Below are 13,336 nucleotides of genomic sequence, written 5' to 3' on the forward strand. Positions count from 1 at the left end.
AGTTGACAAAAATACAAAGTTGACGATGTCTTTGCAATTGATAAGTAACGAATGAAAATATGACTCAAATGAAAACCTGAGATGACTACATTAAAATATAAACAGCATGCTGTAAGCCTATTTTAATCATATTGAAATACATTTAATGTTAAATCAATTTAATTATATTTTACTACCTGTCTGTAATTTATCTCAACATAATTTATGTGTAGCCTAATGTGCGCAATGATTTGCCAAATCCGTGATTTTGTGATTTTCTATGGGTAAGCATTATAATAAGAAAGCCAGCACACTGTTAAAGCACCCAATTCACCACTTTATTATCAACGTTACATTCCGAAAATGATCTTCGTCAGGTCAAACTCAGTGTGTTTGACCTGTTGAAGATCTGTTTCGGATCTAAACACCTTTCTTCTTCAGGCTAGGGTCTATTTTTATCCACTTCCTGTCTGACTGTCGTGCCCAAAGTAAACTGCCTGTTACTCAGGCACAGAAGCCAGGATATATAATTGGTACCATTGGCTAGAAAGAACTTTGAAGTGTGTATAAATGTTAAAATAATGTATGAGACTATAACACAATTGATATGGTAGGAGAAAGTCCAAAGAAAAACAAACCAGATTTTTTTTTTTGAGAGCCCATGTTCTTTCAACAGAAAGCTATTTGACATCTGCAATTCCAGCTCCCAGATTGCAATTCCTATGGCTTCCACTAGATATCAACAGTCTTTGTTCAAGGTTTCAGGCTTGTTTCTTCCCAAACAAGGAAGATTTTGAGTTTTGGTACTTGGAGTCAGAGTTGGAAATCAGTCTGTACGTGCGCGACGAAGAGGACGCGCACTTGTTAATTTAGCTTTTCTATTGAACATACTTCTTTCCGTATGAAATATTATAGTTTAATTACATTTTAGGGTACCTGAGGATTATATAGAAACGTATTTTGACTTGTTTTAAAAAGGTTTAGCAGTAGCTTTTTTGATTCCTTTCTCTGCATGTTGAATGAGTGGATTACTGAAATCAATGGTGCCAACTAAGCTGACTTTTTGAGATATTGAAGAAGTATTTAATCTAACAAAACGACGATGCATGTTGTAGCTGGGACCCTTGGGATTGCAAATCCAACAGGCCCCTCAGGCGCGACGTCCGCTGAAGGCCCATTCTGCTAACCGCAGCCTGCTAGCTACTTGGAACCCTTCTAATCCACGACTGGTCTAGCGACGTCACCGCACGAAGAGGCAAAAACAGACTTACCTCCATTGCGACGTCCCCCAAAGGCCCTTCTGCTAACTTGCTAGCCCCGGTCTACTAACTGCGAGCTTGCTAGCCCCGGTCTGCTAACTGCTAGCTTGCTAGCCCCGGTCTGTTAACTGCTAGCTTGCTTTCCCCGGTCTGCTAACTGCTTGCTTGCTAACCCGGCCTGCTAACTGCTAGCTTGTTAGCCCCGGCCTACTAACTGCTAGCTTGTTAGCACCGGCCTGCTAACTGTCTGAATCGCCGTGTCCCCAGCCAGCCCAACCACTCACTGGACCCATATGTTCACTTGGTTACGCATGCCTCTCTCTAAAATCAATATGCCTCGTCCATTACTGTCCTCGTTAGTGATTACTGTCTTATTTCACTGTAGAGCCTCTAGCCCTGGTCAATATGCCTTAACCAACCATTTTGTTCCACCTCCTACATATGCGATGACATATCCTGGTTTAAACATCTCTAGAGACTATATCTCTCTCATCATTACTCAATGCCTAGGTTTACCTCCAATGTACTCACATCCTACCTTGCCTTTGTCTGTACACTATGCCTTGAATCTATGCTATCATTCCCAGAAATCTGCTCCTTTTACTCTCTGTTTCAATTGTGCAAGACGGCCAGTTCGTATAGCCTTATCCTACTTCTCCTCTGTTCCTCTGGTGATGTAGAGGTTAATCCAGGTCCTGCAGTGCCTAGCTCCACTCCCACTCCCCAGGTGCTCTCATTTGTTGGCTTCTGTAACCGTAAAAGCCTTGGTTTCATGCATGTTAACCTGTCTGGGATGGAACCCCACGCCAACAGCCAATGAAATTGCAGGGCGCCAAATTCAATCAACAGAAATCTCATAATTCTAATTTCTCAAACATACAAGTATTAGACACCATTTTAAAGATACAATTCTCATTAATCCAACCACAGTGTCCGATTTCAAAACGGCTTTTCGGCGAAAGCAGAACATATCATTACGTTAGGTCAGCAACTAGTCACAGAAAGCATACAGCGATTTTCCAACCAAAGAGAGGATTCACAAAAAGCAGAAATAGAGATAAAATGAATCACTAACCTTTGATATTCTTCATCAGATGACCCTCCCGGGACAACATGTTACACAATACATGTATGTTTTGTTCGATCAAGATCATATTTATATCCAAAAACCTCAGTTTACATTTGGCTTCTTAATCTTTTATTTTTATTGGCCAGTCTGAGATATGTTTTTTTCTTTGCTACTCTGCCTAGGAGGCCAGCATCCCTGAGTCTCCTCTTCACTGTTGACGGTGAGACTGGTGTTTTGCGGGTACTATTTAATGAAGATGCCAGTTGAGGACTTGTGAGGGGTCTGTTTTTCAAACTAATGTACTTGTCCTCTTGCTCGGTTGTGCACTGAGCACTCCTCTTTCTGTTCTGGTTAGAGCCAGTTTGCGCTGTTCTGTGAAGGGAGTAGTACACAGCATTGTACGAGATCTTAAGTTTCTTGGCAATTTCTCTCATTGGAATAGCCTTAATTTCTCAGAACAAGAATAGACTGAGGAGTTTCAGAAGTTATTTTTATCTAGCCATTTTGAGCCTGTAATCGAACCCACAAATGCTGATGCTCCAGATACTCAACTAGACTAAAGAAGAAAACTTTTGAACGGTAGTGTATATGGGAATATTTGTACATGTATCTGGTATTCCCTTAGTAATTTTACATATACAGTACTGACATAGCTAATATCAAATTTGTATTTTCTGTGACTTTATTGAGCAGAGAGTGGGAGAACAAATTGGCCAGTGTTACTTCTAGTGGTGATTTTTCAGTGTAACATGTATAGTGTTTATAGTTCAATTAAAGAAATTATATGTGACAATTAAGTACCTTACTGTAATTGTTTTAAATCAAAATGGTCCAAAAGAAACAAAAATAGCTTCTCAGCAAGAGCAATTTCTCATGCAAGAATTTTGCTAGGCTCTCTGGGAGTGGTCTGAGTGGGAGGGAAAAAACTCCTTCAAAAGGGAATCCCGAATGCCCCGTCTCAGCCTAACACATCAGCTGAGATGGCAACAATTAGAGGCTCGTAAAAATCTTGCAGACGTTTATCATTTAGTGCAGCATCAACATTGATAGTAGTTATCACTGCGTGTTGTGCATTTTATGAGAACGCTGAAATTATGCATATTATCAGTGATTTCCAAGTTATATTTGTTAGAGTGACTTGTGCCGGCAGTCACACCTTAAATGTTTTACGAATCATTATGACTATACTTATTATTCTTGGAACCCTGTTCCTTAACAATAAGTTTATCTTTAAGCTGGTGTATAACATTTGTATATTTTATGTATGTTTATTATGAGAATTTCTGTTTTGTTGAGTTTCACGCTCTGCAATTTAACCAGATGTTGTTTGAGACAGTGGATAACTGAACAAAATGCGCTAACAAACAGAGGTTTTTGGATATACAGAGGGACTTTATCGAACAAAACAAACATTTATTGGGTAACTGGTAGTCTTGTGAGTTTAACCATATGAATATCATCAAAGGTAAGTGATTAATTTTATCGCTATTTCTGACTTTTGTTACCTGTCTACTTGGCTGGTTACTGTTTGTAATGATTTGTCTGCTGGGCGCTGTTCTCAGATAATCGCATGGTTTGCTTTCGCCGTAAAGTATTATTTGAAATCTGACATCGTGGTTGGATTAACAAGAAGTTAATCTTTAAACCGATGTATAACACTTGTATGTTTCATGAACTTTTATAATGAGTATTTCTGTTTTTGTTATTGGCGCTCTGCAAGTTCACTGGATGTTGGCCAGGTGGGACAGTAGCGTCCCACACCCCCTAGAGAGGTGAACCATTTCCAGCCGTGTAGCCAAAGCTCCACGTGGTATGGTTAGGAATTCAATAACTTTTCACACTCACAGTTCACGCTGTGGGTTTGCTCAGTATTGGTACTCAAACCTGTGCCACCTGGTCACCTCAGCTGACACTGATGTATGCGTGGTCTGAAGAGGATTTCTTCAGGAGGGGGTTTTATTCGTAAAAGGCCGTTCTATGACACCAGATCATGTCTCTGCTCACGGAGGTGGGTCAATACCTTAGTTAAACTTTAAAGGGAATACAATTATCTCACATTAAAGGTTAAACATCACATTACATCATTTCACAAATATTTTCATCTTTACTCATTCATTTTATACAAGAATTAGATGCAAACCTCATAATTGAGACATGTACGCATTCAGAGATATAGTTATGAGTGTTTCCTGTCCTCTCTGAGGTCACCAAATGAAACACACTCGTCATACATGTCCACAGACCATTCCCACCTTCTCACAAGTGGACATTTTGTTTCAAATACCCATTTTGGGATTTAGAAGTTCGCCACGTGAAATCCTTTGTTCTCTCTGTGTCTCTCTCTCTCTGCATGACCAGGGGGAGAGAGTCTCTGCCAGGAATTTATGGCCTGAGATAACAGAACCTGGGTGTAGGAGAGAGAGAGGGGGATGCCACGATTTATACCCAGAAAGGGTCACATCATGACACCCTCCAGGAGACTGTCAAACATGACAACACCACCCCAACGGGTGTTGCTGGGCAGCTTCAATGTGGTTCTCTTATTCTTCTCACTTTGATTGGTGAGGTAGATTGCTGATATAACTTGATGACCCTTCAAATACCTAACCATTTCCTTGGCTCTCTTGTAGTGTATCCGTTGTTTCAGTGCCATATTGTCTTTGAGGAGCAGATTCAATGCATGAGCAGCACAGCCAATGGGTGTGATGTGAGGGTAGGACTCCTCCACTTTAGTCCAAGCAGCCTTCATGTTCGCAGCAAGGTCATTGATGACTACTTTCAGCTCATCTACAATGTAGAGACCGGTGTGTCTGTTGTCTTTTAGTGCTCTTTTAGAATACTGGTTGAGGAATGGAGATGATGTAGTTAATTATTCCTTGCCCACTAACATTCAAACACCCATCAGAGATGATTGCTATCCAGTCTGCTTTCTCTATGATTTGCTTGACCTTTACTTGACCTCTGAACTCTGCATCCAGCAAATTAGTAGATAAAGGATGTCTGGTTGGAGGGGTGTATGTTGGTTGAAGAACATTCAGAAATCTCTTCCAATACACATTGCCTGTGAGCATCAGAGGTGAACCAGTTGCATACACAGCTCGAGCAAGGCATTCATCAGCATTTCTCTATGTTCCTCCATTGAGTCAAAAAAAACTTTTGATTCCAGGAGGACCATGAGCTGTTGCTATCGATAAGGTGTCTGATTCATAATTTTCACCTCGAATAGAACGAAAGGGACTTGTCAGAGGTTGCTTGTTGTGAGCGCTGAGGGAACTCTATGCACTTGGCGAGATGATTCAGCATCTTTGTTGCATTCTTCACATATGATTTGGCACAGTATTTGCAAATGTACACAGCTTTTCCTTCTACATTAGCTGCAGTGACATGTCTACAGATCAGATGCTGCCCGTGGCATTTTCCTGTAAAGATTAGAAAATAATTAGTAAAAAAAAGACAAATACAATTCCATGTACAGATAAATAGTTAAGCAGTTAGATTATACAACTGTTTTGCCTTCCACCCAGTACAATGGATCGGATCCCAGCCGGCGACCCTAAACAACGACACCGTAAAAGGGGCAAACGAAGCGGTCTGATGGTCAGGCTTCGGAGACGGGCACATCGCGCTCCACTCCCTAGCATACTACTCGCCAATGTCCAGTCTCTTGACAACAAGGTTGATGAAATCCGAGCAAGGGTAGCATTCCAGAGAGACATCAGAGACTGTAACGTTCTTTGGTTCACGGAAACATGGCTCACTCGAGAGACGCTAACGGAGTCGGTGCAGCCAGCTGGTTTCTTCACGCATAGCGCCGACAGAAACAAACATCTTTCTGGTAAGAAGAGGGGCGGGGGGCTATGCCTTATGATTAACGAGACGTGGTGTGATCATAACAACATACAGGAACTCAAGTCATTCTGTTCACCTGACTTAGAATTCCTCACAATCAAATGTCGACCGCATTATCTACCAAGAGAATTCTCTTCGATTATAATCACAGCCGTATATATTCCCCCCCAAGCAGACACATCGATGGCCCTGAACGAACTTTATCTGACTCTATGTAAACTGGAAACCACACACCCTGAGGCTGCATTCATCGTAGCTGGGGATTTTAACAAGGCTACTCTGAAAACAAAACTCCCCAAAATTCTATCAGCATATCGATTGTCCTACCAGGGCTGGTAAAACCCTGGATCATTGTAAATTCTAATTTCCGCGACGCATATAAGGCCCTCCCCCGCCCTCCTTTCGGAAAAGCTGACCACGACTCCATTCTGTTGCTTCCAGCCTACAAACAGAAACTAAAACAAGAAGCTCCCGCGCTCAGGTCTGTTCAACGCTGGTCCGACCAATCTGATTCCACGCTTCAAGACTGCTTCGATCACGTGGATTGGGATATGTTCCGCATTGCGTCCAACAACAACATTGACAAATACGCTGATTCGGTGAGCGAGTTCATTAGAAAGTGCATCGGCGACGTAATGCCCACAGCAACGATTAAAACATTACCAAACCAGAAACCGTGGATTGATGGCAGCATTCGCGTGAAACTGAAAGCGCGAACCACTGCTTTTAACCAGGGCAAGGTGACCGGAAACATGACCGAATACAAACAGTGTAGCTATTCCATCCGCAAGGCAATCAAACAAGCTAAGTGCCAGTATAGAGACAAAGTAGAGTCGCAATTCAACAGCTCAGACACAAGAGGTATGTGGCAGGGTCTACAGTCAATCACGGATTACAAAAAGAAAACCAGCCCGTCGCAGACCAGGATGTCTTGCTCCCAGACAGTGCCACTGACACGGCCCGCTACCAAAACCTGCGGGCTCTCCTTCACTGCAGCCGAGGTGAGTAAAACATTTAAACGTGTTAACCCTCGCAAGGCTGCAGGCCCAGACGGCATTCCCAGCCGCGTCCTCAGAGCATGCGCAGACCAGCTTGCTGGTGTGTTTACGGACATATTCAATCAATCCTTATCCCAGTCTGCTGTTCCCACATGCTTCAAGAGAGCCACCATTGTTCCTGTTCCCAAGAAAGCTAAGGTAACTGAGCAAAACGACTACCGCCCCGTAGCACTCACTTCCGTCATCATGAAGTGCTTTGAGAGACTAGTCAAGTACCATATTACCTCCACCCTACCTGACACCCTAGACCCACTCCAATTTGCTTACCAACCCAATAGGTCCACAGACAACGCAATCGCAACCACACTGCACACTGCCCTAACCCATCTGGACAAAAGGAATACCTATGTGAGAATGCTGTTCATCGACTACAGCTCAGCATTTAACACCATAGTACCCTCCAAACTCGTCATCAAGCTCGAGACCCTGGGTCTCGACCCCGCCCTGTGCAACTGGGTACTGGACTTCCTGACGGGCCGCCCCCAGGTGGTGAGGGTAGGTAACAACATCTCCCCCCCGCTGATCCTCAACACTGGGGCCCCACAAGGGTGCTATCTGAGCCCTCTCCTGTACTCCCTGTTCACCCACGACTGCGTGGCCATGCACACCTCCAACTCAATCATCAAGTTTGCGGACGACACTACAGTGGTAGGCTTGATTACCAACAACGACGAGACGGCCTACAGGGAGGAGGTGAGGTCCCTCGGAGTGGTGTCAGGAAAATAACCTCACACTCAACAATACAAAGGAGATGATTGTGGACTTCAGGAAACAGCAGAGGGAGCACCCCCCTATCCACATCGACGGGTCAGTAGTGGAGAAGGTGGAAAGTTTTAAGTTCCTCGGTGTACACATCACGGACAAACTGAATTGGTCCACCCACACAGACAGCGTTGTGAAGAAGGCGCAGCAGCGCCTCTTCAACCTCAGGAGGCTGAAGAAATTCGGCTTGTCACCAAAAGCACTCACAAACTTCTACAGATGCACAATCGAGAGCATCCTGTCGGGCTGTATCACCGCCTGGTACGGCAACTGCTCCGCCCACAACCGTAAGGCTCTCCAGAGGGTAGTGAGGTCTGCAGAACGCATCACCAGGGGCAAACTACCTGCCCTCCAGGACACCTACACCACCCGATGTCACAGGAAGGCCATAAAGATCATCAAGGACAACAACCACCCAAGCCACTGCCTGTTCACCCCGCTATCATCCAGAAGGCGAGGTCAGTACAGGTGCATCAAAGCAGGGACCGAGAGACTGAAAAACAGCTTCTATCTCAAGGCCATCAGACTGTTAAACAGCCACCACTAACATTTAGTGGCCACTGCCAACATACTGACTCAACTCCAGCCACTTTAATAATGGGAATTGATGGAAATTTATGTAAAAAAATTTCACTAGCCACTTTAAACAATGCCACTTAATATAATGTTTACATACCCTACATTATTAATCTCATATGTATATGTATATACTGTACTCTATATCATCTACTGCATCTTGCCATCTTTATGTAATACATGTATCACTAGCCACTTTAAACTATGCCACTTTATGTTTATATACCCTACATTACTCATCTCATATGTATATACTGTAATCTATACCATCTACTGCATCTTGCCGATGCCGTTCTGTACCATCACGCATTCATATATCTTTATGTACATATTCTTTATCCCTTTACACTTGTGTATAAGGTAGTAGTTGTGGAATTGTTAGATTACTCGTTGGTTATTACTGCATTGTCGGAACTAGAAGCACAAGCATTTCGCTACACTCGCATTAACATCTGCTAACCATGTGTATGTGACAAATAAAATTTGATTTGATTTGAGGCTCAAGCAAGCTAAAACCCACACGGTAGCAACAATTACCTAGCATAATGGTTAACAAGTTATAAATGATTTAAACACACTTTGCTGTAGGCTACTATTTACTAGTTAACAAAAAATCATGTATGTCATATAAAATATATTCACCCCACCCAGTATTGTAATCAAAACTTACCAGAAAGCATGTAGTCCTTGGCTCAGACAGTGTAGTAGTATGGGCTCAATAGCATCTCATTAGTGTGCAAGATCTTGTGAATCAGCTGTACATGTGATGGAAGAATGCACTGTGCATGCAGAGGGTTGCAATTCCATTGAATTGGGGATAGTTTAAACAAAATATGCCACAAGACCTTACCTTATGTGTATCCCACAAAGGTTCACTGTGAGAAGCAAACTTTTTTTAAATGAATTTAATTAAAATTCCCCAAATTCCTGGGATTAAATTCCCATGGAAAATTTTCCGGAAAGTTTCTGACCCTTTGCAACCCTTGTGAGGACTAGTAATTTATTCCTGAGACCAGACATAACATCTTGAAACATTAATCTCTTAAAAGCTTTTGTATCTATTATAGACATGTTTGCGCAGTGGCGAACCTATAGGCCTTCAGTGTGTGACAGCTTCAGGATTCTGAAAGGACAGCAACCGTAATACCAGCGCACTCATGTAGGAGAGTGCACTTTTTGTAAATACAAAGGGCTAGTGGTGTAGTGGAGGGTATACGCAGGTATGAACCGTATACCCACTTTAATTTAAGTGGGCATTGCAAATACTCTTTAATTCCTGCTGATGCGTATTGTGAGCGGACCAAGTAATTGGGCGTCACTCGAAAGCGGAAAGGTGGAACAAACAAGTCAGGAGTAGGTTTTCTTGATTGAACACAGTTCTCTATTGAGGGCATTTGGTCACCACAAACACTCCAACATAATCAATGAAAATCTCCCAAGGGAAAAACATACATCTTCTTCTCCAGATCAAACAGGAACACAATACGATTATCTTTAAACTACAACAAAAGTCACGGGATTGTCACCATTTTAGTGGTTCTTCATGGATAGCTCCTCTGTCTCGGTGGCCATCTTCCAGAGATAGTATTTTTCCCCTGGTCTGCTGGTTCCATACTCTCTCTTATAAGGGAAGGAGAATATCTCATTAGTACCGTCAGCTGTGCTTGATTGCCTCTGGTTACCTTGTCTCCCATGCCTTGTTGGGCTACTATCCGTGAGCCCAGCCTGCCCTCTGGTGGTCCTTCCACAGTATCAAAGTAGTGCAGTGGAGGTATACGATTAATCAATGATGTACTACAATCAGTGCCGATTTTAGAATGTAAATCTTGGTGAGGCAAAAAAAACAATTTGGATGCATGCCACAAAGCCACTACAAAACACAACACTAAACAATACATTAATTGCACTATAGCTGTGACAAACGGTGCTCACAAACTGTTAGGGCCTACATAAAGCTGTCCCAACAGCAGTCCCAACTTCTTGCTACTGCTACACCTGGCAATCAGAGGAGCCTTGTCTGGCAGTGAAATAGTTAATTCAGCCTAATTTACTGCCTTTAAAAAAAACACAGCTGATATGGCTGACTTGCTTAAACAAATGTGTTCTCTCATGACAATTGATATGTACAAAGTATAGCATAACGGGATGACAAGCGGATGAGAGGCAATCCGTAATTTCGATTAAGACATTAATGAGCGAGTGAGGACGGACGTAGTCAATATAACTAAATGTACAGCAACAGAATTCATAACATGGGCCGTTCTTAGTGTTTTCCCTGTACACCGAGTCGGAACCGTAAGATAAATAAAGGGGGTATATAAGCAAACAAAGCTCTTAAAATATTAGATGGATTACATTTCTCTGAAACAGGTTATAGGCGACATGTGCACAACCAAGTCAGAACAGCAGGCCAAATTATTAGGCTGAGGCACATGGGCTACTAACATCTTACTACACAACATAGTAGTTTGTAGTACTTTAGTAAGTATTACCTAGTATTACTTTCTTAGCTACAGTATACATATCTCCCTGGCATATTACATAATTTATGCAGCAGCATACAATACATTTTTGAACTCACCTTGTTGTGCTGTGCTCACTTGAACAGGAAGTTGGCGCGGCGGTCCTTTGTGGGCAAATTTTGTCAACAAAGTCTGGCATTCTCTGGATTTATGGTTCTTTCAAAACAACTGGGACCTCTGAAAACAACAAGGTCGAATCATGATGACGTCATTGATCTTGAAGTCGTAGCTCTAGAAAGAGTCCGGATGTCACGACTCCTACCGAAGGTGGTTCCTCTTCCTGTTCGGGTGGCGCTCGGCGGTCAACGTCACCGGTCTACTAGCTGCCACCGATTCCTTTTCCTTTTCTGTTGGTTTTGTCTTATTAGTTACACCTGTTTATTGTTTAGGTTTTTTAGTTGGGCTATTTAAGCCGGTGTAGGCCCGCCTGCTCTTTGTGCTGGCTTGTTTTTCCCACTGTGTTATTTGTGTGGTAGTGCGTCTCAGTTGTGGGTTTTCCTCCGGACATGTTTAGTCCTGGTTTTTGTTTAGTCCTGGGTTGTGCGCCCAGTAGCTTGGCGCGTAGGATTGTCCTGTGCGTAAATAAAGCACTATTTCTGTACCTTCTGCCTCTTGCGCCTGACTCCGCACCCACTACGCCTAAGAGCGTTACACCGGATTTACAATTCTAAGTTGGATGTCATTCAAAATGTATTTAACCATGTCAGAGCTCGTTTATTCCCTACTTCCCAGTTGTCATGAACTCACTGAAGTCAAGTTTTCGAAGTTCCGAGTTAACAGTTGTTTTGAGCGTGGCACAAATCATGCTTCATTGACAGCATGGACAATTTTGAATGTTTATCATTTTCAATTTGGAAAATATCCCCTTATTCACAGATTTGAGACGACACAGCGACTGTCACTGATTCCTTCCAAACAACTCATTGTTGAATTTAAGAATTCCAACTTGTTGTGTAATGTTTATGTCCAATGGCCGATGAGCACAGATACGTTTTATCTATAACTTATCTTCATATGACAAGGATAAAAAATTATTTTCCAGTAGATTGTTGACTTGATTCATGATGATGACTGCTAGCTAACATTTTGAAAGTATGATGTTGACATGATCAGTCCAATCAAAGCTACTATATGTATGTGATTTGACGTATTTTTATCTGTGGCCAATGACCTTGAGCCTTCTTGGATCGGCACTTCAAATGTAACTCTATGGCAGCACCCAAAGGGCTAGAATTTTCGAAGTCTACCCTTAGACTTGGCAGTGACGTAGTGTCCCCATGAGTGACAGAACACTGAGCCAATCACGGCGCAACGCTCCATATTTTCTGCTGGCTTGCCTCACCACCACTGAAAGCACTGAGCTCGGCTGAAACATCTGCCTTTAGAAGCTGCCTTACTCAAGAAAACAAAAAATAAACCAATGTTTGTATGCGGCTTTATTAACTCAATTATATATATTATATTTGCATTGTTTGCAAACTGATATGTGACACGGATATGTGTGTGTGTGTGTATGCAATTGTGTTTCAAAACAATGTTTTTTTCAGTTGATCTATCCAGGTGTGTGTGTTTGTGTGTGTGTGTGTGTGTGTGTGTATGTCTCTGCAGGGGTGTTTGAAACAATGTTTTTTTTATCTAAACAATTCAACAACAGGAGGGCATATATACATAACGATACCCAAACAACAGGTGATTTTTCCCAGATTGGGGATCAAAGGAGAGATGCTCTCCAGGGGGTGGCTGTCACAGTCAATCATGCCAGCCTCTTTTTGAAAGGGTAATTGTACTCTTTAAGTTTGGCCCTTTACTTATGACTTTTACAGATTCATTTTCTACACCACTTATTAATTAATGCAATGGGATTAGTCAGGTGTTTCTTGGTGGTCTTAAACAAATCTACTGTGAAACAAAAGTATACACTTTACACACAAGTTTATTGACTTAAAAAAAGACCACAGTAACATGTCAGATATAGTAGAAATGCTACAAAAATCTGCTAGTTCGTATGTATTTTCCAAAGCCTGTCTGGATGTGAACTACTTTGTGCCTGGAAAACTTACGGAACGTGGAATGGGTGGGATATTGAGCGAGCAAGAGAGTCTGTCTTGACGGCGGTGAATTGGAAAAGGCTGGATGTCTGGGACAACCCTTTAGCCAACCTTATAGCCATTTTTTTCTGTAAGAAAGTAATAGTAAAAATGTTTAACTAATATAACATGTTTTAAAATGTCTGTACTAAAGATTTAGAATTAAATAAAGGGT

This window comes from Salvelinus alpinus, chromosome 32 (assembly GCF_045679555.1).
Source record: "Salvelinus alpinus chromosome 32, SLU_Salpinus.1, whole genome shotgun sequence".
NCBI lineage: Eukaryota > Metazoa > Chordata > Actinopteri > Salmoniformes > Salmonidae > Salvelinus > Salvelinus alpinus.